Consider the following 22,384-nt stretch of genomic DNA (forward strand, 5'->3'; position numbering starts at 1 on the left):
GATTGATGGCAGCCTTGATAGAGATCTCTAGTAAAATCTCCCAGGAATCTACCTTGCTTTGCAATAGTTTAATCAATAACTCGAATGAAGGCAAAGCAGAACACCTATCCTATTTGTAAGTGACAGCAAGATGTCTTTGATTCAATATATTGAATTCATTATTAGTGTCCCCAGAAGATCCTGATAGCCTGGAACCATGGACCAAAGTCTATTTACATGAAACTGAAGAAAGATAAGGACATGTCCTTGAGTTAAAAAAAAAATAAAAACTTCATAAGTACAGGATGGAGAAAGTATGGCTAGTTAAGAGTTCAGGGATTAGTTTGAGTCTTTAAAATAGAGGGTAAGATTAGACCAGATATTCTCAAGGGTCCCTTCTAGCTATAAAGTCTGGCCAATTTTAAGCAGATCCTGAGAACAATATGAGTTTAAAAGGTCATATGGAAATAATGGCAATGCATCATAATGGATGGAGAGCTAATTTCGGAATCAGGAAGACCTGTGTGTTCAGGGTAAGTGACTCATCCTCTCAATACCCCAAGCAACTAATTTTCTAAGACTCTAAGTTACATTGGAGCTACATTGATGAAGGGAGTTTCTGTTCTGGCTGTTCCCTATTCAGGAGAAATCACAAGGATCTAAATAAACAAATTGTCAGTCAACAAAATGACTTACCTAGGTTGGAGGACAAGAGAGCTGAGATTCCTATAATAGTCTACCCTTGACGAAAGTTGCTGAAGCAAGCACTGTGGAACACTTAGAACTTGGTCAGACACCAAAGATGCCAAGGTCACCTACTGCATTCTAGACCATTGTCAGTCACCTTGACATTTGTTTTGCCACTGGGCTTCAATGTTACTCCACCAGTGAGACTGATGACTTTGTGCAGCTCTGCCTCATTTAAATCCAATTTATGCACAAGTCAAGACATCAACTTGTGATGTCATTGGTCCTCTTTGAAAATAAAGGACAAACAGCATTGTTGACCAGGCTATCTCTGGCTTATTACGTATATTAGGAAGAGCATATATTAGGAAGGACATTGATATTAGCTTCTATTTGAACCCTGAACATTTTCCAACCTTAGCACATCTTTTTTGGCATACAGGTAGATTGTCCAGTTTTTTGAATCTTTATTTTCTAGTAGATTTTGTACAAGTACCACCTCTTTTATAAAGCATTCTCTTCATCCCCCAAATTGTTATTGCTTCATTCCCCATCAAATTATTATCTATTTGCATATATACATTTTATGTAGCCCTCCTCTCAAGTAGGATTTAAGCTTCTTGAGGGAACGGACTATTTCATTTGTATCCCCCATGTCTCATTTAGTGGTTTGAATGTGTTTAATAAATCTTCATTTGAATTAAATGAAATGCAACGGAATTTATATTGGAGAATGTTGAACTTGCAATAAGGATATTTATCAAGTTTTGGCTTTAACACTTATTAGCTGTGGCATTTTACTTCTCTGTACCTCAGTTTCCTCATCTGTCAAATGAAGATAATATTTTCTCTCTACCTTATAAGGGGTTTACAAGGAAAGCATGCTTTGTAAGCTTTAAATGGAAAATGTGGAGAATGATTACCACTATGATCATCAACTTATGGTCAGTCTCCTCATCTGAAAACATAACTCTTTGCTTCATCAAAGTGTTTTGCTCCTCTGTTATAAATCTTTTAGGCATAGGAGGATTTCTGTTCTCTACAGTGTGGTGTATTATTTGCTGCTGTTTGAACCAGATGCTGTCTGTCTTGTAGCGTTTAATCCTTTGAAAGGTTGAGAATGCAATTTCTGTGAAAGTTGGTTCTTTCTAAGAAGTGAAACCATGCTATAGCTATATGCCTATTGTGAAGAAACCAATTCCCTGCCACTCTCATTAAGCCTAAAACAGATCCTTTTACAGATCTTTTGGAAAACCAAGCTTCACTTTGTGGGAAATGCCAAGGAAATATCAAGTTCAGTCAAAAATAATCAGGATTCCCAGTAATCCAGTTGCTGATGTCTCAAATAAAGACTGTCATAAGAGAAAATCTTAGAGACCATCTAACTAAACCTCTACCTTATCTGCCATAAGGCAAATCCTGAAGGTACTTTTATGCTCATTTTTATAGATAAGGAAACTGAGACTCAGAGGGGGGATGTGATTTACTCATGGGTCCATGAAGTAGTTCATTTTGAACCCAGTTTCTTTCATCTTGTCTCTACAAACATTGGTCCCAAAATATACCATATACCAAAACTTATTCAGCCATTCTCCAATTGATGGGCATCCATTCAATTTCCAGTTTCTTGTCATTGCAAAAAGGGCTACCACAAACATTATGGCACATACAGGTCCCTTTCCCTTCTTTAAAATCTCTTTGGGATATAAACCCAATAGAAACACTGCTGGATCAAAGCGCCCTTTGGGCAAAAATCCAAATTGTTCTTCAGAATGGTTGGATCAGTTCACAACTTCACCAACGATGTATTAGAGTCCCAGTTTTCCCACATCCCTTCCAACATTTGTCATCTTTTCCTGTCATCTTAGCCAATCTGAGAGGTATCACCAGTAATCTTGATCCTTGTCTTGCCAATGGACTTGGATGACTGGAAGACAAAGTGAGGCTGATGACTTTATGCAACTGTGCCTCATGATATCATTGGTGCTTTCTAAACAAAAGACAATTCATATAACCTTGGGTACATCAACTTAGTTTCTCAAACTCTTAATATCTTTATCTATAAAATTAATGAATTGAACTAGATAGCCTCTAAAATTGATTCCAATTCTAATGTATGATCCTATAAAACTTTGAATAAAGCATATGAATTATATTGATACTGTAATGAAAAATAATATTGTGTCCTTTGAGGGAAAAAAACAAATATTATAATGTAGAAGATATACTTCTTTAAAGAAATGGCATTAGATTTTTTTTAAAGATGATTTCACAGAATAACAATAGAAGAGGTCTTTGCCTTATGGAGACCCAACCCTTCATTTTATAAATTAGTAAATTGAGGTGCAAGGGGAAGTACTTTGGATAAGTTTGCATTGCTAATAAATAGAAGAACCTTAACTAACTAGAAGCTAGATCTCTGAATTTCCAATCCAATCCAGTGGATTTATTTCCACTATTATACTTCAATGACACTATTATATTTAATGACATTATTTGTGCAAGTTTTTTTTTACACCTTGCATACTGAAACAGAGCCCTACTTTAACAAAGAGTTAAAAGCTGAGTAATTGGTTGAGGAAATGAACAAATAACAAGAAAAGATTCTGATTATAAGAAAGTTACTATGGTGATAAGGAAAATCAAAACATCCACTCAGAAGAAAACAAAAATCAAAGCACCTATATCCAAAGCCTCAGGCATGGAAGAGCTCAAAAGGAATTTTGAAAGTCAAGTAAGAGAGATAGAAGAAAAAGATGAGAAGAGAAAAGAGAGTGATGCAAAAGGAAGTACAAAAAACTAACGAGGAGGAAAATGTCTTAAAAAGCAAAATTGGCCAAATAGGAAAGGTACAAAAACTCACTGAGGAAAATAATTCCTTAAAAATTAAAATTGAGCAAAAGAAACAATAAAACAAAGCCAAAAGAATGAAAAAATAGAAAATAGTGTGAAATATCTCATTGGAAAAACAACCTGACCTGGAAAATAGATCCAGGAGAGATAATTTAAGAATTATTTGTTTACTTAAGAGTTATGATGAAATAAAGAGCCTAGATGTCACAAAAAGGAAATTGAAAGAATACCTCCTGAATGAGACCCCAAAACAAAAACTCCCAGGAATATTACATCCAAATTGCAAAACTTCCAGGTCAAAGAGAAAATATTGCAAGCATCCAGAAAGAAATCATTCAAGTATATTGGAGCCAAAGTCAGGATAACACAAGATTTAGCAGCTTCTACATTAGAGGATGGGAAAGCTTGGAATATGATATTCTGTAGAGCAGTAGATCTTGGATTACAACCAAGAATCATCTAACCAGAAAAAAATGATTATAATCCTTCAGGGGAAAAGGTGAGAATTCAATGAGATAGAAGACTTTCAAGCATTTGTGATTTTAAAAAAGAGACCTGAATAGAAAATTTGATTTTTAGATACAGGACTCAGGGAAGTATAAAGAGCTAATCAGAAAAGGAAAATCATAATGGACTTAAGGTTTATCTGTACTCTCATCAGAATTGACTCAAAAATGAAATAACATACACGCTCAATATGGGTACAAAAATCTATTTTACCCTGCAGGAAAATAGGAGGGGAAAAGGCTATGAGAAAGAAGAGAATCATAGAAGAGAGGGCTTGTTGGGGGAGGAGGTGGTTCATAAGCAAAACATTTTTAAAGAGGGACAGAGTGAAAAGAAAGAGAGAGAATAGAATAAAGCAGGGTGGGGGGAGAGGAGAGAATTCAGTTAGCAATAGTAATTGTGAAAAGAATTTTTAAAAAAATTTCTCTGATGAAAACCTCATTTCTCAAATGTTTGGGGAACTGAATCAAATTTATAAATGAACTATTCCCCAAGTAATAAATGATCAAAAAATATGAACTATGCCCATAGAGCTACAAAATCATGAATATTCTTTGACCTAACTATATCACCACTAGTCATGAATCCCCAAAGGGAATTTTTTTAAAAGGAAAGAGGATCTATATGCACAAAATTATTTATAGCAGCTCTCTTCTCAGGATAAAGAATTGGAAATTGAGGAGATGCCCATCAATTGGAGAATGGTTGAATAAATTGTAGCATGTGATTATGATGTAATATTATTGCTCTATGGGAAATAATGAGCAGGATGCTCTCAGAAAAACCTGGAAAGTCCTCCATGAGCTCATGCAAAGTGAAATGTACTGTGTATAAAGTACTAGCAACGTTGTGGGATGATCAGCTGTGAATGACTTTGCAATTCTCATGAAACAATGATCCACTACAAATCTGAAAGACATGATGAAAAATGCTCTCCATACTCAGAGAAAGAACTGATTGTGTGTGAATGCAGATTTTTAACTTTATTTTCCTTGAGGTTTTTTTTTGGGGGGGTTAAATTTATGTTTTCTTTTGCAACATGACTTTTATGGAAATGGTTTGCATAACTTGTGCCCTCTCAATGGGGATGAGTGGAGGGGAGAGAATCTGGAAATCAAAGTTTTAAAAAATAAATGTAAAAAATTATTTCACAAGTAACTGGAGAAAATAAATATGATTTAGGCAAAAAAGGAAAATTTCTGTTTCTATTCCATCCAATATGGCTGCCTTCCTCAATGTCATTTGTTTTCTCAGGAATTGTTGTACTTCTTACCATGAGGTAACTGGGACTATTATGTCTATGGGCTAATTGTCACATTTCTACTTCTTTAGTCAGAACTAGACCTCCATCTACCTGGCACACAAAAGAGCTCTTGTGACCGTTATGAAGATCTTCCAATTCCTCATCATCTCAGCCAAGATCCCAGCTTTCCTTACTAGTTAAATAAGAGTGACTGAATTTCATTCATTTCTTCCATTACTCAGGGTGCTCCTGAGTATGGCTCCCACATGTTCCATACCTCCCACTGAGTCTTTTTTAGACTAGGGAACAACACTCACATCCCTTTCCTTTCTGACTACAGCCATCTTCATGCCAGGATTCCTCTTCCATGATCAAAGACAGACCATGAAATTTACCCGGGAGAAAGTTGGTTTCCACTGCCATCAACCCTGACACAGTGGCAAAAATAACATTGCCCTTACATTTAGATTTGTTTAACTCCAAAATGTGTAACCTCGTATCAGAAATATCCATGGCAACAGGGATCTGGCTTAATTTAGGAGGGCATCACTTCCCTTGGCTTGATTCCTCATCCAGAAACATGAGAAATATCTCAATTAAAAAGTCCAATTTCACAAATGTAAGCAGTCTGGGTAAAAAAATGATAAAAAGAAATTTTATTACTCGATAAGAGTCAAAGGGTCACCTTTCAAGTCAGTTATCCACATGAGAGTCAGGCTTCTAACTACTGTAGCTCAAAACCATTCTGATTTCATTTGGGATTTTTTTTTGGTTTATATTCTTTTCAGCAGGCTGGCTCTGTTGGAGAATCTTATTTCTTGTCTTCATCTTCAGGGAAAATCCTCAAACCAACCTCTATGCCCTTTTCTAGAAAATGCTAGAATCTCCTATGCTCCATGGTGAAGGTGAAATAATCTTACTGATCAATCCCTGGCATTTCTCAGACTTGGACATCAGAAACTAGTTAGAGGTACTTAAGTGAAAGCTGAATCTTCCTTATGAAATTCAGTCTTCTGTATCTTTTGGGACTTCTTGCATCACTGCATATCCCCACTTACACATGGGTGGCCACATACTCCCAACACATACACATGTGCTTTATAGAGTAGCCCGTTTGCATATCTTCCCTAACTCAAACATGTTGGCTGCAACTTTAGTTATACCCTTCCCTTGTTTCCACTCCAGCTGCTTCCTTAACCCTTTAAACTTTCCTTGTATGTAAAGTGCATTACAAATTTTAAAACCTACGTAATGCTAGCTACTATTATCATTATTGTTGTTGTTCCCTTGGGACAGCTGAATTCTGTCAAGTAAATGCTCATTGCTTTAAGTATCACTAGACAGTTTGATTTCTTTATGAAAACTCCTTCATATCTCAAGATAGCTATTGTTGAGTCTTCCCTGGTGTCATATTTTGAGGGTCTCCCCATCATGACAGATCTCCTCAACGCTCTCATATGAAAGGAGATAAACATAAAAATAATTAAGTACAAACAAGACTTTTAAAAATCTAACAGGAAGATCATCTCAAAGGAAAGGTAGCTACACTTGAACCACTACCCCTTTCTCCCTCATCATTTGATCAATTGGGTTTAGGTAAAGATTTAAGTCTCAATTATTTCCATTATCTGCCTCCTCTGATTCTACTGACTTTACCTTAAATGTAGTTAGAGAAAGAAATTCAACCTCATTGAGTGTTAAAACATATCTAATGCTATTTAATTTCAACAGGAACCTTGTTGCATAGCAATCTTTCGTTCTTCCCAAATATACTTTCCAAATTTTGATCATTCTGCTTCAGCTTTTTATATCATTTTCTTCTCTTTCAGCAAAAGGCTTTGCCTTTCATTTTATTGAGAAAATTGAGGATTTGTGTTATAATCTCTCTTTCCTTTCCTTATTCCAACCTTCAAAATCCCTCTGCATCATCCTCCATTTTCTCTTCTTTTATTCCTGTCTCTGAGTAAGAGGTGTCTCTTCTCATCGGCAAGTTTAATCTCTTAATTGTCCTCTTCTTGATACTGTTCCTTCTAAGATCCTCTAGTAGCTTTCACCAATCCCTTGGCAATTTCCCCTTTTTTCTTATCTTCAATCTCTTCCTATCTGTTGGTTCCTCCACTTTGCTACAAATATGTCCAGAGCTCCTTTATCTTAAAAAAAAAAAAAGCTTCAACTCCATTATTCCCTAAAACTTTTATCCCATCTTTCTTCTCCCAATGAGCCTCACCTTCTGCTCTAGTGGCCACCATGTCAAGGAGCTGAGATACATCCCTTCCCTGAAGGAGTTCTTCATTTGGCAGCTGGAAGACCAGGATCAGCACAACCTGATGTCACTAAGAGTGGCAACCCAATATGGTTTCATCAGACAAAAGATGCATTCTGTCAGCTAGATGCTGACCCTATGTTCCCTATTCTTCTAGAGGCATCCCAAATCTTGTGGATACAAAGAAAGGCAAACACATGGTCTTTGCCCTCAAAGAGGGCAATACATTCTAATAGAGGAGTCAATGTGAAAATAGTTCTCTCTCTCTTTTTCTCTCTCTCTGTCTATTTCTCTGTTAATAATAATAACATGCATATATGTATATATAAAATGTGCAAATGGAAGGTCATCTCTGAGAGAAAATATGTGAATATGTGTATGTACATACACACATGCCTATATGTGTGTATACATGTACACACATATACATATATGCAGGTAGGTAGACAGACTGACAGCTCTGAAGTCAGGAGGAACTGAGTTTAAATCCAGCTTTAGACACCTCCTAGCTGTGTAACCCTGGACAAGTCATTTATTTCAACTACCTCCTCAATTTCCTCAATGGGGAATAAAATATGGGGATAGTAATAGTAATACTTAACTTTCGGAATTATTTTGAGTATCAAATGAGATATATTTGTAAAGAACTTAATATAGTAGGGCATATAGTAGGTACTTAATAAATACTTGTTTTTGTCTCCCTCCTTTCCTTTCTCTTTCTTTCTTTTTCCTTCCTTTCTTCTTTCTTCTTTCCCTTTCTTCTTTGGTCTTTATGAGGACAAAATGAAATAATATAGCTCAAGCATTTTATAAAATCTTAAAGCTTGTGTAAATGTTATTCTTATTGTTAATCAGTAGTTTATAAGTAGTGTCATAGGAAGTCACCCTTGACTGTTCACTCTTTTCCTCATTTATCTAATCAATTACCAATTGTGAGTTCTACCTCTCAGGGCTTAATACAATCTGACAAACAATAAGCATTTAATAAATGCTTTTTCATTCTTGCATCTCTTTCCTTTGCTATCCTTACACAGTTAGTCACTATGTGACCTCTCTCATGGCCCAAAGCTTCCTAATTAATCTTCCTGCTTCCAGGTACTCCCCTTTCCAAGTCATCATTCCCAAGCTGCCAGCCTGAGTGACCGTGCAATTAACTCTCTTATTCAAAAAGTTTCAGTGATGGCCATTGGCTATAGAATTCAGTGTACACTCCTCCATCTGAGCATTTAAAGTCCTTCACAATCATTTTCTGGATGGATTCCTCATTACTCCCCTTTGATCAATATACCCAGCATAGCATGAGGAACCAGGGACACAAGCATAAAGAATGAAGCAATACTTATAAGCAAAAACTAAATAAACATATGTCAGGGATGATATAGAAGGGATCCTAATTATGATGTACGATGATCTCTGGGATCCCTTCCATGTGTGGGATTCAGGGATCCTGTCCAGCTATAACATTCTATAGCTTGTTGTTCAGTCATTTGTAATATTTGACTCTTCATGACCCTATTTGGGGTTTTCTTGGCAAAGATACTGGAGCAGTTTACAGTTTCCTTCTCCAAATCACTTTACAGATGAGGAAATTGAGCAAGCAAGGTGAAGTGACTTACCCAGGACCATACATCTAATAAGTATCTGAGGCCAGATTTAAACTCGAGAAAGACTTAGGTCTTTAAGCAGGGTGCTTGCTACATGCCCTTCCCCTAGTCCCCCCAATATCTTTTCCCTTTAAACCATTGTCCCAGTGGAGAAAATCCAGTGAATCTAAGAGTTTATATGGCAAACTCTTAAAAACCAATTTGTTGAAGGAGTGTTAAAGCTTTCACAGGTGGAGTGAGCTTTGGAGGTCTACGTTTCTGAACAGTCCCACTTCCTGCAGGGTACTAGTCAGCAGGATCTCTAGTCCCTTCCCCCCTACCCAACCCCCAATCATTTGCAGTCAAAAAATCTTGAAATGAAGCAATCCCTTCCAGCAGACAGGAAACATTGGAAAATGATCCCATTGCCTTCCCCTGAGAAACCCTGAAGGGATCACTACATACCTCTCTTCACAGGTGACATGATGAAGAAGTAAAATAGAAGCTTTAATAAAATAAGCAATATACAAAGCCAAATAAATCATCAGTGCAAGGCTCTTCTGAAAAAGGCAATGGGAGCCAAGTATGAGGGGATAAAGAAGGGAGGGGAACCGGAAAGAGATGGAAAACATTGACAGAGGCAGCTTACTGGAACCATTAAGAGTACTGTTATTGTTTAGTCATTTTTTAGACAAGTTCAACTCTTGATGACCCCATTTGGGATTTTTGGCAAAAGTACTGGAGTAGTTTTCCATTTTTTTCTCTAGTTCATTTTACAGATAAGGAAACTGAGGTTTTAAACAGGGCTAAGTGACTTGCTCAGGATCACAGAGCTAGTAGCTATCTGAGGTCACATTTGAACTCAGGTCCTCCTTAGGTAGACTGTATCTCAGGATCTATTCACAAAGACACCTAACTCTTCCTTCTGGGTCTCCCAGGAATCCCTTTTCAAATTCACTTTAGGAACCTCCTTATCCAGGAATCTTCTCTTTCTCTCTCCAGTCCTATTTTAATTATCTTGTGCTACAAGTAGTTTCTGTCTATTTTAGGAGTCTTACAGCCTTTGGATCCTCTTAGGATCTAAAGCTTGAGTGTCCCAATATCTTTGTTCCTCTAATTTGGCCTGACCCTCACTAGAAACATTGTGGGCCTACAGTGGCATTCAGAAAGATCTAGTGCCAAACTAAAAAGAACATGTTGTTTGTGGAGGAATGATTACGGACACAAAACTGGATGAGCTTCTTGTAGGGGCAGCAGAGAAATTACTAGCAATCCCCCTGAGAAAATTGCTACTGGTCCAAGAAATGCTTAAGGTTGCCAATTCACAAAGATTCACATGTTTTCCAGTGCTGTTCTCTCTTCCCAATGACCTTCCCATTGGACTTTTCTTTAAATGCCCTAGCCCTCAACTAAGTATTTTTCATTTTCATAATTGAGTAGAACCTGGAACTTGGCATAGTGATCACAAGATTGAGAACTGGAAGCCCTATAAAAATCATCTAATCCAACTCTGCTTTCAATCCAGACTGGACTACTTGCCATTCTTATTATGTGATATTCTTTTCCTCATTTCTGTTCATCTGCACAAGCTGTTCTCCATATCTAGAATCCTTTCCTTCCTCACCTGTGTCTCTGGGACCTCACTCCTTTCAAGTAGCCTTTATTTATATTTTGTCCCTCCCCATCCAGTATGTGTCAGAGACAGTATATGAATTCAAGTCTTTCTAGCTCTAAGGACAACTCACTATCTGCCATGCCATGTTGCTATTCCTTAAGAGTAAGAATCATTTCATTTTTGTCTTTGTATTCCTAGCATTGAGCACATATAGTAGGCATTTAATAAAAGTCTGAAACATTGGGTTTCATTGAATCCCTTTGTTTTTACAAATGAGGACTCAGATTCAAATCTCAGTTCTGATATTAAGTGACTACATCATCATGGGAAAGTGTTTATTTTCTTCTCTGAATCAGTTTCTTCATTAGAAAATGGGTATGATACGATATACCACCCAACTTATATATGATTTGAGGACTCTGTAAACCTTGGGACACTATAGAAATATAAGTTGTTGTTATTATGAATTATTATTCACCTCCACGGCAGCTGTTGCTGGTCCCAGAGCTGCATTGAAACACCCCCTAAGTGTTGAGTGAAAGGGTCTTGACTTTAGAAAATTAACTTCAAACTTGACAGCTTGACATCTGGAATTTTCACACATCCTGTGTGTTCCTGCAACAATTTCCCTCATCCTCTAATAAAATCCATGGGCAAATGTGGCTGATTTGATACTCTGAATGTCTTGCTTCAGTTTAGCTAGCCTTGTTTCTGGGCTGGTTTTTAAATTCTGGGGATTGGAGGCAAAATCCGATGCCAAAGTACCCAGAGTCTATTTTTCCATGAAGCTGACTAGATGCACTACCGTGGCTAAAATTATCCCCTAACTCCAATTCCTAACTACACAATCAACCTCTCCAATAGAATAATTCCAAAAACCTTTCTTGATTCCTGCATTTAATAAAGCACATTTACAGAGTATATGAATTCCAGATTTGATTTAGGACTCTGGGGATGCATATTCCTCTTCTGGAACTTGTATATCCGGTCCTAGCATGAAGGGAAAAAAAAAAAAAAAAGAAAGAAAGGGAGGGAGCTCCGAGCGTAACAAGCATCTCTTGTATTTCTTCCATCTTTTACACACTGAGCATGAGGGACAGAATCAAGCTGATAAACAGCATCTGGTTAAAGTCAGGTAAGTTACACTCAGGGGAAAAGGACTGAAATAGGCTGCCAACCTCTCTCCTTTCTTAATGTGTTTTTGCAGATGGATAAAAACTGTAGCCAATTAAAGGTTACAATTTTAGGTAATGCTGGGGGTGGGAAGCAAGACATTTTCTTCACTTTTTTGTCCTATCGGTTCGGAGCTCTTTCCATAACCTTTGCTTAATGAAAGGCACATGGGCTTTGGATCCACTTCACCCCCAACTATGGGGTAGCTATTCAGGGGAAAATCTTCAGCTAAACAGAGTCCAAGAGATGAGTGTGGCCTACAAACAGGAAACTGAAGGCAGCTGACCATACTGAAGACCTTTTCTCAAGCAGAAGAACTAGAATATTTCTCTCACTCTCTTTCCATTAGATTCCAGATTCCACAAATCTTGGCTCCTTTTGATCCTTCATTATTTCCATACCAGAAAAGATGATTATGGAATAAAGAAAAAAAGTACAGACCCAACAATTAGGAGGCCAAGGGTCTAGTCTTTGCTCCTACCCTATGTTCTGTAATTATGTTATGTCTGAGACATATGAATGCTTGACCTCAGTCTCTTTATAACTATATATGTTATAACATATATAATATGCATATATTATATGTAACTTATAACTATAATTATAAAGTGAGAAAAGAAGACTGGCCCTTTCTACATCAGAGAATTTTTATGAAAATCAAAATAAATCAAGTTATGTAAACAGGCTTTGAAAACTATAGGATTTAGAGTTGGGAGGGATCTTGGAGATCTAATACAATTCCATTTTGCAAAAAAAAAAAAATGAAGAAACTGGGGCCTGGAAAAAAAAATACCCTAAGTCATCCAAGACAGTGTCAGAGATGAGATTCAATCCCAAATCCTCTCCAATTCAGTCATCTTCCCCTATATCACAGCTGCCTTCAAAAATGCTATGTAAACATATATACAATAACACTTTTATTTTATTATTCTAATGTCTCCAAAGTCCTAGCCTTATACAAGTCAGATTGTAGAAATCCTGATGGACTTTTACAACATCAACTGGTTCCTTTCTATGAAACATGTTTATTGTGAATATTTCTCTCTGAAACAACACTCAGCTCTTTTTCTCATTCTGGTAAACCTGGTTTATGAATTATCTCCCAAACATCTGCCTTGAGCCATTTTCCATGTAGCCTGAGTCACTTTGGAGATTACAAATAGGATTTCACTCACATCAACCTTTGATTGGGATGACTGTGGGCTATCCATGATCATATCCAAACAGTGCAGCTTGAAGTGGAAAAACATTAAACTTCAGTATGAGTGGTATCAAAAAATCACTCCATCCCATTTTAGTTCCCATATCTCAACTAGGTGAAAACATATCTCTTATCAATCAATCATAGGTCTTAGGAAGAAGTACAAAAAATTTGTGAAAACCATATGATGAAGTAAAATGATATCAGATGATAGATTTGTTCTGACTGGGATATTTCATTATACTTCCTGGATCCTGTATGAAAGCTTTGGGCTAGCTAGAAAAGGTTATTCCAGAAACTGGAATGAACATGGAATCCACATGAGAAAGAACTGCTTGGGGAGGGAAGAAAGGCCTCAATTTTCACCTTTGCCAGGTTTTTCCCCTTTTCCCTTTGGAGAGGACTTCTCAATTTTAAAGGATCTGGAAGATATTGGATATCCCATGTTCCCACAAATGTCCTAGCACTATACCCCCAAGAGGGCAGTTGTTCCCATCTTCCCTCCAGTATTCCTGGCTCAGTCAGTGACAATGTCTCCACTGGTATCCAAGAACAAATTAGACCTAGATTCATCAGGATAACTTGCTGAGCATCCCATTAATGGGAGAAAAAGGACTTCCAGAATGAGAGCTGGGAGTTACTCCCTTGTCACATGTGATCTCTAATCTTGAGCCCACCTTCCTGTCTCTCTTTCTCTTCCTCCCTCCATTCTTCCTCCCCTCCTTCCTTCTCTCTTTTTTTTCTCTCTTTCCCTTTCTTTCCCTGCTCTCACCTCCTCTCTATAGTATACACACATATGTACACAGTGTGTCACAGATTTGGGGGAGAATTTGTACTAACAATTCTTTTATATTACCTTAGTCAATATCCCTTTCTAAAAACTACTTAAGGCTGAATGACTGATATCTTAGGGGAAGCTCACCATGGGGGAGTGAAGGGACAGCATTACAAAATTGTCCCTGAGCCCTGAGGGCTACTCCAGAATTCTGAGAGAAAGAAATAGTTGGTCTCCTTCTGGAAATGTGAGATCACAGTTATCACAGGCTAAAGTAAAAGGACCTGAGTTCTAATTCTAATTTTATCATTTATTAGCTGTGTGATATTGGACAGATCATTTAATCTTTCTTAGTTTCAATCATTTAATCTGTAAAACAGAATTGATAATACTAGTAACCTCACAGGGCCTTCCTAACCTCAAAATGTATAAATGGAAGTTTAGAGTTGGCTCAGCATAATTGCATAAGAGAGTGCCCAAGTCCAAGACTTTATATCTCCTGCTCCTGTGCAATGATGATCATGTAAATAACTCCAGAAGATGATTGAGCCTTTTAAAAGTCTCTTGCAATAAAATAAATGCCCTGATGTCAATCAGCACAATTAACATTTATTAAGCACCTAGCATGTATCAGGCACTGTGAAAATTCCAGATGTCAAGCTGTCAAGTTTCACTGGATTGAAGAATACATAGTAGTTGTATGAAGATGTATTCTGATGGAAGTGGAAATCTTCAACATGGAGAAGATCCAACTCACTTCCAATTGACCAATGATGGACAGAGATAACTACACCCAGAGAAGGAACACTGGGAAGTGAATGTAAACTGTCAGAACTACTGTCTATCTACCCAGGTTACTTATACCTTCGGAATCTAATATTTAATGTGCAACAAGAAAATGGTATTTACACATATATATATTGTATCTAGGTTATATTGTAACACATGTAAAATTTATAGGATTGCCTGTCATCGGGGGGAGGGAGTGGAGGGAGGGAGGGGATAATTTGGAAAAATGAATACAAGTGATAATGTTATAAAAAAATTACTCATGCATATATAATGTCAAAAAATTTTATAAATAAATAAAATTTAAACAAAAAAAAAGAAGAAGAAGAATACATAGTAGGGAATAAGATGTGAAAAGATAGGAGGGAGCAAGGTGATGAAGGACTTTGAATACCATACAATGGATTTTGTATTTCTTCCTGGGGACAATATATTAAGTATAAGGAGTGGCAGTGAGGACCATGATCAGACCTGAGTTTTAGAGAAATTACTTGTGTCTCCATGGAGGATGGATTAGAATAAATTTGAGGCAGGTCGATCCACCAGCAAAATAGTATCTGCATGAGGCGATGAAGGATTGTTTTGAAGTGGTAGCAATATCAGAGGAGAGAAGAGGACAAATATAGGAGAAATGTTGCAAGGGTGAAATGGACAGGCAACAGTTTGGATAGGGGAGGTGAGATATTAAAATAATTTTTTATTAAGGACTTTTAACCTGTCCGCAATACAGTGAACCTTCTCTTGTAGCAAAGAAGAAAAGATAGCTAAATAAAATGGACACATTGACTGCATCTGATGGTAGATCCAGATGGTCTTCAAGAGTTGTTGATGTCAAACATTTCACAGCAGCCAATCTTGTAAGGAGCTTCTCAGATTTAGAGTCCTAGTTCTGATCCCCTTATCCCAAGTACTACAGATTACAGTCCCTCCCTGGCTCACAATCAAAGCCTATCTAAATTGCTTGATAAGGTGGTCCAGACTACGTTAGGTGTCTGGATCAGCCAGATCATATGGGGTTCTGGAAGTTGGTTTGGGTTTTTTTTTTTTTTATATTTTGACAATTATATTTTAATTTAATTGACTTACTTCCCAGTCCTAAGTGTTTTATTTTGTAAAATAAACTTAAAAATAATATTCCAAAAAGAATAGAGTAATAAAAAGCCAGGCATTACTGAAATATCAACACCAGATCTAAGTAAGGGTTCATAGGCAGCTAAGGAGGACAGTGGAGTCAGGAAGACCCAGCTTCCAGTCTGGTCTCAGACACTTACTAACTGTCTGAGCCTGGGTAGGTTATACCACTTCCCTCAACTGTAAATAATAATAGCACCTACTTTCCAGGATTGTTCAATAAGAATCAAATGAGATAATATTTGTAAAGCACTAACCACAATGCTTAACATATAGTAGGTGCTTAATTCATGTTTGTTTCCATAACCCACCCACCCACCAGACTGCCAAAGTGGTCCATCACACACACACACACACACACACACACACACACACACACACACACACACTCACACTCCCTATTCCAGACCTTTCACATCACTGGCAGCCCTTGAGATCCCAGAGTTACTTCCATGATGAGGCATTAGAGTAGGACATTAGTGAAGGCTACAAAAGAAATATAGGATATGGACCTAGTTCTCAAAGAGCTTATAAATGGGAGATCAGACTCACACATATGAGACAATCAATACTGAACTCTGTGGTGCTGAAAATAACTGTAATAACAATATGGGGGAGGGATCATCAATTTATAAATCAACAGACATTTATTATTTTTATTAAGTGCCAACTATGTGTCAGGCAGTGTGCCAGACCTTGGGGATACAAGGACAAAAAACAAAACAGGCTTTGACTTCAAAGAGCTTTCATTCTCCCTCCCATCAATTTCAGCCTCACTCTTCCCCTACAGCAAGAGTTCTTAACCGTTTTGGTATCTTGGACTCTTTTGGCACTTTAATGAAGCCCATGGATCCCTCCTCAGAACAATGCCTTTAAATGCATAAAATAAAGTACATGGGATTCCAAAGGAAACCAATTATATTGAAATAGTTATTTGTGGACCCCAGATTATAAATCCCTGCAAAAGTAAGGACATAAGCACTGGCACCTGGTTCAAAGAATAATTAACTTGTGATTGTTTTCTAGTAACTAGAATCCTGATGGTTTCCAATGACTGGAGCTGCCCTCAAGAGAGTTAGCTAGCTGGGAGTCAGGGGGACAGATTCTTCTTGTAGCCACCACCTTTTTTTGTTGTCCTCAAAAAGAGAGAAACAGATGTTTTCCAACCCTTTAGATCTACCTTTTCACTTTTTCCCTATTTGGAGGCCCAATCATCATGTATCATATTAAGTCTGCTTCTAGTGTGAGGAGAGAAGTTTATGTCTACATGTAGTCTCTCTCTTCTCCCAGAAATCATTAACGGCTTTTTTGGAGCAAAAGTACATGAAAGTTACAAGACTCATCCATAGTTTTTGAGTACGGGAAATATAATTCAATGGACAGAGAACCATACTTGGAGTAAGAAAGACATGGGTTCAAATCCTTCCTGTGACATATCCTAATTTTTTGACTTAACCTCTCACGCCATAGGCAACTCTTTAAATTATAGCACCAGAGTAAATAAGTCACAAAATAGCTACTAATCTGCATTAGTGAAGGGAGCTTCTGCAATGAGAGTTCTCTAAACTGATGACATCACAGGTCTGGACAATAAAGGGATACATAATATCTTTTTATACATGTGGAAAATGACATGAATGAGGGGCAGCTAGGTGGCGCGATGGATAGAGCACCAGCCTTGAAGTCAGGAGGACGGGAGTTCAAATCTGGTGTCAGACACTTAACACTGCCTAGCTGTGTGACCCTGGGCAAGTCACTTAACCCCAGCCTCAGAAAAAGGAAAAAAAAGGAAAATTACATGAATGACCTGGAAGTGCAGTAAGAAAGTGGAGTGAATTTTTAAAGCAAAATTCCTTTCTCAAAATTATAATAAACATGTCAAGTATATAGTTACTAACAGAAGATGGAAAGTTAGGAAATTCTCCCAAATTCTACATTTTATAAAGCTTTATGAAACAACAATTCCACTCATGTCCATTCATCCTCTGCTAACTCAAACCCATCTAGACAGAATGGATAGGTATCCATTTGGCTATAACTGTGCTGGTTTCTGTCCTATCCTTTTCAGTAGTGATAGCGTCTCATCCTTCTCCCCTCACCACAGATCTTATGGGGAGAATATTGAAATCAGCTAGCCATATACTAGAGAGGATGGACAATGGTGAAAGTTGGAAAAGAAAAAAAATAAGCATTATGGGTTCATAATGTGCTGAGGAAAGGGGAAAAGATCTCAAAAATAGTCATCTCTCTATGGAGTTTGCATGTGGTAGGGAACAACTTGACACAACAAAGATACTTGAGTTTACAATGAATTAATAAATAAAAACCAAATGTTATAGATACCTGATAAAAAATTACTTGGATTAAAAAGGCAGACAAGAAGAAACCTAGATTTTAGATAAACCAGCCATAAACTTCATAAAGAAAAGTATTTTTAAAATAAAAATAAAAGATTCAACACAATTAGTAAATATTGTGCAGCAATGGAAAATAAGCCATAAAAACCTTAGTGAAAAAATATATATACGATAAATTCTGTGGAATCCCTAGAAACAATGGAACAACAGCAAACAACTTTACGAAAATTTAAGAGAAAAATTAAGCTATTAAAAGAAAAAGCCAAATTAGGTAATTTATAAGATAATGGATAATTATCATAATATTATATAAGATATTTAAAATATCGTATATAAATATTAAATGGATAATTTTTCAAAAATATTAGTGAATCAGAGAACAACAGCTTTGAAATTCAGACACATTTATAAAATTCCATATATATTGTGTGTGTGTAATTTTCTACCAGATAAATTAATTAGAAATAGATAAATAAATATCATAATGGAGAAAATAATATAAAAATTCCTAGGACTATTAAAAATAGAGGACAAAATATAAATGAATAGAATAATAGATTGTCAACAGAAATACAAAGCTTAAGTAACCAAGAAATATAATAAATTTCAATCTGAAATTAATATTGTAGGAAGCTAAAGGAAAATCTTTAGTTATCAAGAAAATTAAATTTGAATTATTTAGTACCATTCCTCATCTATGAGAAATCGAAGAAGAGGTTGAAATATTATATTTTGAAAAGCAAGATCACGATATACCTCCAAAATAATATATCCTACAAAATTCAGTCTAATTGTTAGTGGGAAAAATATGCACTTTCAGTGAAAGGAGAGCATTTGAATCATTCCTTCAAAAAAAACATGTAAATTGTTTAAACAAGATAAATAAAGTAAGGTAAACAAATATAATCAATATGACTAAGCTATGAAATAATTCTTCTCATTCTGGAGCAAGACAGGACTATTGTTTAAAAAAAAAAAAAAAACAACCTCATCTGGTAGAAGTCCAAAGAGAGAACAAAGAAATAACATCTAAGGCCAAAAGGATCAAAGAAACTAAAGGCTTAAGAAAATTAAGAGTTAGGAAAGGGGAAGAAGAAATAATAGAGTTAATATTCTATGGATTAAAGCCCAAATTCCTTCCAAAGAGAGAAGGCTCAGACTACAAGACTTTCTCCATCTAAAAATGCATATTGCAAATGGTTCCAAACCTCTTTTGTAAAAACCTCAGCCAAATGACTAATCACAAGCAAGGACTGAATTTCTGAGCCATGGGGAACAGCCTACAAATCTATAAATGTCTACCAGTCTTCATCTTTCTGTCTGCTGGCCTTTGGCAATAGGAACAGAGAAGTACTACCTGGTTTAGAGCTTGGAACTCAGCTCCATGAGTTGGCTGCAATTTTTGTCTTTCAGACTGCCCACACACTTCAAGTAATATTTATATAGCCGTCAAACTTTGGGGACCTTATCTCAACTCACACTAACCCAGACAAGTAGAGTTCTCAGAGCAAAGCCGAAATCCTAAGTCCATCAAATAATTGGGTAAACATGTGACCAACTTGTTCAAAAAGGGGGTCCCAATTCTGGCATGATTGAATATCTTTTTGACAAGCACATTCTTGGAGATAGTAACAATTTGACTTAAGCCTCAAACTGTAAATTGTTTCTAAGTTTGTAAATTGTGTTCCTCAACTGGAGATTGTGGGAGTGACTCCTACTGTCTTTTACTGCATGTACATTTTGGTTATCTGACCTTTTCATAATCTGTATTTTAAAAAACCCTAGAATCATTTCCATCTCAAAAAAGGTGATTTGGTACTTATGAGGAAAAACACCTTGAAGGTCTGAGGTGTCTTTCTAAGTTTAAACCCCCATTCCAGAGTTTCTCCCCAATATTAGTTGCCAGTACCTCCAGTTTCATTTAGCCAATTAATATCGATTAGCTTTTACAAAAGAATATCCGCTAAAAAGATATAGCAAGAATAGAAGTGAAACCTTTCTAACATTTCTAACCAATAATTGTGGGCACACTCTATCCTATACTATATGGGTTCCAAGAGAGAATGGGATCAAACTTAAAGTAGTTGCTAAAATGCACTCACTTCTATAAAGTTCACTTGCAGTTATAGCATGGCTTCCTTTTGAAACCGGCCTTGGATCCATTCCTATGCTGAGTTGTAGAGCAAATGTTAAAATGCAAATCTACTCCCCAACATCAAGTCCTTCCATAAGCAGGTTGTGATGAGTAAAAGATGAAATGATTGAGGAAACAAACTTCAGTCTTCCAAGCATATAGAGTTATTAAAATGATAATTGTCCAACTTCCTCATCTTTGACACTGGAATCCAGATACAGGGTAAGACAGATTTTATACTAAATATACTAAAAGTAATTATTCAGATAAGACCAATTAATTAAAAATTAAAAATTTATGTATTTATTTTTTCTTTCCCTACCTTCCAAGGAATATTTTAATTAATATTATATTTTCCCAATTAGATGTAAAAATAATTTTTAACATTGGCTGTTTTTTTTTTTTCATTTTAAGTTCCAAATTCTCTCCTTCCCCTGTGCCCTCTCTGAAGTGGCAATTTGATAATTATATATGTGTAATCATGAAAAACATATTTCCATTTTAGTCATGTTGTTAAAGAAAGCACACACCAAAAAAACAACAAAAACTGTGAAAAAATAAAGTGAAAAATAGTATGGTTTAATTGATATTCAAACTCCATCAGTTCTTTCTCTGGAGGTAGATAGCATTTTTTTCATCATGAGTCCTTTAGAATTGTCTTAGGTCATTGTGTTGCTGAGAATAGTTAAATAATTTATGGTTGATCATTGTCCAATATTGCTGTTGATGAGTACAATATTCAGGTTTTATTCACTTCACTCTGAATCAGTTCATATAAGTTTTCCAGGTTCTTTTAAAATCATCCTGCCTGTCAATCCTTATAGCATAATATTCTGTCACTGTCATATGCCACAAATTGTTCAGCTATTTCCCAATGGATAGACATATGTTCAACTGCTTTGTTCCTTCCACAAAAAGAGTTGCTATAAATATTTTTATACAAATAGATCCTTCTTTTTTCTTCTCTTTGGGATGTAGCCCTGATAGTGGTATTGCTGGGAGAAAGAGGTATGGGCCGTTTTATAGCTCTTTGGACAAAGTTACAAATAGCTCTCCAGAATGTTTGTTTCAGTTTACAACTCTACAAGATATTGGTGTCTGAATATTTCCGCATCCTTTCCAATTTGTCACTTTCCTCTTCTATCATATTAACCAATTTGATGAATATAGGGTGAAGATCAATTAATTAAAAGAATTAGGTAATCTGATTTATAATTGGAGAAAAGATTAGGGACTTTCCAATTTGGGAGGGGGGAGAGTGAGGAGGTATAATTCCCTGAAATCAGGAAAAGAAGTGTCCTAGGTATCTGTCATCAATCAAAGGAACATAGGAACAATGATTGATCAATATAGAGCCAGTTTTCACATAAAGCATAGGGATGTGGCTGTGAGAAAATTGTGAGAAAACTCCTTGCATCGTTATTTGAATCTGACCAGGTTTCTCATTAGCATAATCGAGTTTCTTAGTTAAGGATCTCTAAACAGCCGGTAGAGGTGCTCCAGTTTCCCAGACACACAGCACTAGGTTCAAACAATGCAATAAAGTTCTCTCACAATTCCCACAATTGAATAAAGTTTTCCTACTGAACAGAAATTGAACCAGACCCATAATTGAATAGAGAGGGTAATGGACTAGCTCCAGAATTGAATCACAAAATGGAGTCAGCAGCCCATTTCCCCCATAGATTATTTACCTATAAGACAAATGAATAAGTTTTTTCACATATTTATAATCAGAATTACATGTCAAGTTACAGATCAAACTATTTTTTGAGAAAGGAGGTTTACATGTTACCAAAATAACCAAGAAAATATCAATTTAAACATTTAAACATAAATACCATGAAATAAAAAGCTAAAGTAATTTAATAACAATTATTAATATTAATTAACATTGTTTCTTTGTATCCTAGTAATCTATTCCCAATGTCTATTTAATTAGCACATTTTGAGTCCCAGTTGTCTCATCTGGATTTAGATATCATCTGTTGGACATTCTGGAATAGGCTTCATTCTCAGGACAGCTCTGAAAGAGGCTCTCTTCTCTGGCTCCAAAATTACTTGTAGAGGTTCCTAGAAAGTTCTGCTAGTAAT

Source organism: Sminthopsis crassicaudata, chromosome 2 (genome assembly GCF_048593235.1).
Source record: "Sminthopsis crassicaudata isolate SCR6 chromosome 2, ASM4859323v1, whole genome shotgun sequence".
Classification (NCBI taxonomy): Eukaryota; Metazoa; Chordata; class Mammalia; order Dasyuromorphia; family Dasyuridae; genus Sminthopsis; species Sminthopsis crassicaudata.